This window comes from Aquarana catesbeiana, linkage group LG08 (genome assembly GCF_042186555.1).
Source record: "Aquarana catesbeiana isolate 2022-GZ linkage group LG08, ASM4218655v1, whole genome shotgun sequence".
Classification (NCBI taxonomy): domain Eukaryota; kingdom Metazoa; phylum Chordata; class Amphibia; order Anura; family Ranidae; genus Aquarana; species Aquarana catesbeiana.
The window spans coordinates 230,939,245-230,944,327 of record NC_133331.1 but is presented as its reverse complement, the minus strand read 5'-3'; the positions used below and the strand labels follow the sequence as shown (position 1 = coordinate 230,944,327).

Sequence of the window (5,083 nt, the reverse complement as noted above, 5' to 3'; positions counted from 1 at the left end):
TCTCTCATCATTTAGAGTCTACTACAATCGTTGCCCTTTAAAAACTCCTGAAGAAGCTCTCATTTAGAGCGAAACATGTCGAGCAGAGCAAGTGGCAGATTGTCATGGCACCTTTGATTAGTTGCCATATGTTACACTGTTTAATGTGAAAGAATCTAGGTGAAAGTGTTTATGTCTAGGTATTTTAGAATCATGTCTAGGCATTTTAGAATCATGTCTTAGCCTCTTATGTGAGGCATTGATGTTTTAATCTGGATCTAATAAAAACCTTTTTTATATAAATGTACAGAAATTGTGTGATTAAACCATTGATTTAAAGAGCACCTTAAAAGTCCCTGGGGGGAGAGATATCTCTTTTTTCCCCTCCTGTCCCTTTCATATTTTTTACTCCAGCAAGGCTAGTTCATAAACACCTAAACATTTTCAAAAAGACATTATCCTTTTGGGATAGGAGCACCCCACTCCCTCATTAAGTACCTCTCATTAGTGTCCACTTGTGTCATAGGTGGAGACCTCAAGATTCTCCCATTTAGAAGAGTGTATTGCTCTCATGGTTTAGAGAAGCAGGATCTCCCAAATCTATGGATAGTGTAGGACCCACTAATCATGGGGTACTTTGTCACAGTAAGTGGGCTTAACAGCATATAGCAATATGGTGTGACCAAATCTCCATATTTTTGATAATGTCTTTTTGAAAATGTTTAGGTGTTTTTAAACTAGCCTTGCTGGAGGTAAATGTTTGTGTGTGCTGTAAAATTTTCTTCTACTGTATGATCTTATGGCTGCACCATCTTTAATGAGAGGGTGTGCCCCCAAATATCTTGTTTAATGTATGGATTCTGACCAAATCCTTTTGGGTTAGGAGCACCCCACTCCCTCATTAAGTACCTCTCATTAGTGTCCACTTGTGTCATAGGTGGAGACCTCAAGATTCTCCCATTTAGAAGAGTGTATTGCTCTCATGGTTCAGAGAAGCAGGATCTCACAAATCTATGGATAGTGTAGGACCCACTAATCATGGGGTACTTTGTTGCAGTAAGTGGGCTTAGCACCATATAGCAATATGGTGTGACCAAATCCCCATATTTTTGATAATGTCTTTTTGAAAATGTTTAGGTGTTTTTAAACTAGCCTTGCTGGAGGTAAATGTTTGTGTGCGCTGTAAAATTTTCTTCTACTGTATGGTCTTATGGCTGCACCATCTTTAATGAGAGGGTGTGCCCCCCAAATATCTTGTTTGTTTTATTATATTGCAGCAGGTCGGCACGATCCCACGAACCATTGTAGCAATATGTCGGTCCCTTTAAGCGGGATAGCTGCGGGGGGTGCCGATGCTCGTGACTGGCGGTCGCGATGACCGCCGGCCACGAGCGATTGCAGGGAACGAGAGGCAGAACAGGGACTTGTGTGTGTAAACACATCCCAGTTTTGTGAGGAGAGAGAGAGATTGTGAGTTCCTACGAGCTGGGAACCACGATCTCTCCTCTCCCATAGTCAGTCCCATCCCCTACAGTTAGAACACACACGTAGGGAACACAGTTAACCCCTTGATCGCCCCCTAGTGTTAACCCTTTCCCTGCCAGTGACATTTATACAGTAATCAGTGCATTTTTATAGCACAGATCGCTGTATAATTGTCAATCGACCCAAAAATTTGTCAAAAGTGTCCGATGTGTCTGCCATAATGTCTCAGTCTTGATAAAAATCACAGATCGCCGCCATTACTAGTAAAAAAAATGCTATACATCTATCCCCTATTTTGTAGACGCTAAAACTTTTGGGCAAACCAATCAATATACGCCTTTGCGATTTTTATTACCAAAAATATGTAGAAGAATACATATTGGCCTAAACTGAGGAAAAAAATTAGCTTTTAAAAAAAAAAAAAAAAATGGGGCTTTTTATCACAGCAAAAAGTACAAAATATTGTTTTTTTTAAATTGTCGCTGTTTTTTTGTTTATAGCGAAAAAATTAAAACCGCAGAGATGATCAAATACCACCAAAAGAAAGCATTATTTGTGGGAAAAAAAGGACATCAATTTTGTTTGGGTACAGCGTCGCACGACCGCGCAATTGTCAGTTAAAGCGACGCAGTGCCGTATCGCAAAAAATGGTCTGGTCATTGAGCAGCCAATTCTTACGGGGCTGAAGTGGTTAATAAACAGATGTGTAAATATCATGTGACATAAAAATTTGCAACTGTCACCTTTTTATTCTACGGGGCCTCTATTTTTAGAAAATATATCATGTTCTGGGGGTTTAAGTAATTTTATTGCCAAAAACTAAGATTTTTTACATGCATGCAAAAAATTGCTCTGGAGCTGAACTGGTTAAAAAATAAAACCAAAATAAAAAACCAATTACACTAAGGGACCATTCACATCAAGGCAGTCTGTTGCAATGGGTTTATCACACCCGCATTAACACAACCCATTCAGATCCACCAAAGATTGCTTTTCAGAGGAACGACAGGATTAAACATGCAGCAGTCTTTGCTGTCCCTTTGAAAAGTGATCTGTGGTGAATCACTTTTCTGAGGAGTTTCATATATCACTTCCTCACAGCCTGTTTTATCCCTGCACCGAAAGGGAAAGGAAGACCTCCAAAAGCCAGTAAAGCGAGGGTATGCAGTGCTCTGGTCTGTGTATCAGCCTTACTTTACTGGCTTTTGGAGGTTTCCCTTTCTGGATTTCTCTGGTGGATAGGAGCTCCACACACTGTGATTGAGGATCGCTCAAGCCTTATGGGAGGTTTGCAACATCCCTGTGGGGATACATGCACTTTTGACCTTCTGTGGCAGGGAGGTCCACCATCTCTGGTAAGCGCATCTGGGCTTATTTGGTGAAGGATATTGTCACTTTACATCAGAAGGACGTTTCCCATTTCCTTCACGAGGGATCCTGTCATTCCTTCTGTTCGGTGATTGGAGTCTCCATCTGGATTGAACTATTTCTTTTTTCTTTTATTTATTTTTATGCGCTTTACTTGTTTGTATTCTTTAGAAGAAAGGTTGTCCTTTTCTTTGGTTCTGATCACTGAGGACTGAAGTGGTCCCAGAAGATCTCCCATCTATCAGTTGAGGGATCTTCTCTACATACAGGCCTCTGTAGATACTCACAACCAAATTGATAAGATCCTGTATGTGGACTGCTGTGTGGCCACCATATCTCCTGATGCCACCTCTTCTCTAAGTTATGACATCATTACAGACAATGGGTGTCTGGTGGATGGAACACAAGCGGACTCCTCCTCGGCCTTCATCGCTCCAAGTGTCCAGACAAGCACTCTACAGCTCACGGTGGATGCCTTCCGGTTCCTAGGAAATTATGCATCTCTGATCTGCTTAAGGCCTGTTTCTATAGTAAAGCCACAAACAGATGGTCTGCAATTGAGAGCCCCAGCAGTATCTGCCAGTGTTGTGGGACATCAGGCACCTGCAGCAACCCTACTGGTGTGAAGGCAGGAGGAAGGAGCTGATTTTGAAGACTGAGAGAGCCTTTGGGGAGAGGGAAGCCTTGGATGAACCTAACATGGAAGAGGAGCAGTCGGTGACCACCTTGGGACCTCTGCATGTGATTGGGCCAAAACAAAGTGACCCTGCAGCTGCAGTAATGAAGGAAGAGGCCACCCCTGCAGAGCTCTGGTGGTTGGTGGCTGTTAGGTGTCTCAGTCTTCTTGTAGTTGCTGTGTGTATGGTGCTCATTGCGAAGTCTCTGAAAAAGCCACAGTATGTGCTGTCTGTGAAAAAAAAAAATATAATAAAAAATAAATAAAACAAATAAAACTTTGACCCCTCAATCCCCCTCCATTCTGAGATTGGCAACAGCTCAGACGCTGCCGCGCACACACACACACACACACACACACACACACACACACACACTGGGGTTTTCCCTGGACTAGGAACATAGTTGCCAACATTGGGGAAAAAAAATTCAGGACACTTTTTTTGGCTGTAGGCGGAGCCAGCCTATAATTAGGGGGCGGGGCATGCGTTAGTAGGCGTGGTATAGAAAAAGGGAAAAATGTGGCGCGCGAAGCGTCAAAAAATGGGCGTGGTTTACGTGAAATAGTGGGCGTGGCTTACATGGGCGTGGCTAGATGGGGTGTGGTTAGAGTCTGAGATGAATGAGGGATGCAGAGGGAAAGGGGGGTAGAGGGATGGAGGGACAGCAGACCCAGATCCTACACCATAATAGTAATGTGTATTCCAGAGTTTAACAATCAGCAGATAAAGATACTCCAAACACCTGGTGTTAGCACTTCAATCATCCCGGCACCATGGTTGTTATAATGTCAGGATGATTGAAGCGCATTATTACTATTATTACATTGTAATATAAATAATGAAATCATTCAACTCACCATAATGCAGAATCAGTGGGACCCCTGATCGTGTCACCTACCACGTCGCCTGCCACCAGATGCCATCAGGTTCCCCCAGCAGAGTCTGTCCTTACATAAGGTGCCCCCAGCAGAGGGGGGAGAAGGGGGTGCAGGTATGTTGGTGACACAGGGGGGGAGAGGGGGGTGCAGGTATGGTGGTGACACAGGGGGGGAGAGGGGGGGTGCAGGTATGGTGGTGACACAGGGGGGGAGAGGGGGGTGCAGGTATGGTGGTGACACAGGGGGGGAGAGGGGGGTGCAGGTATGGTGGTGACACAGGGGGGAGAGGGGGGTGCAGGTATGTTGGTGACACAGGGGGGAGGGGGGAATCAGGTATGGTGGTGACACAGGGGGGTGCAGGTATGTTGGCGACACAGGGGGGGGGGAATCAGGTATGGTGGTGACACGGGGGGGAGAGGGGGGTGCAGGTATGTTGGTGACACAGGGGGGAGGGGGGAATCCGGTATGTTGGTGACACAGGGGGGGGGAGGGGGGAATCAGGTATGTTGGTGACACAGGGGGGAGGGGGGAATCAGGTATGTTGGTGACACAGGGGGGAGGGGGGAATCAGGTATGGTGGTGACACATAGGGATGAGCCGAACACCCCCCTGTTCGGTTCGCACCAGAACATGCGAACAGGAAAAAAGTTCGTTCGAACACGCGAACACCGTTAAAGTCTATGGGACACGAACATG

The 5,083-nt window shown here is 45.1% G+C and overlaps 1 pseudogene; it reads left to right on the top strand.

The window, feature by feature from the left end:
- The first annotated feature begins 2,975 nt into the window (after positions 1–2,975).
- LOC141106727 (zona pellucida sperm-binding protein 3-like) lies at positions 2,976–4,417 on the top strand (annotated as a pseudogene).
- Positions 4,418–5,083: the final 666 nt, after the last annotated feature.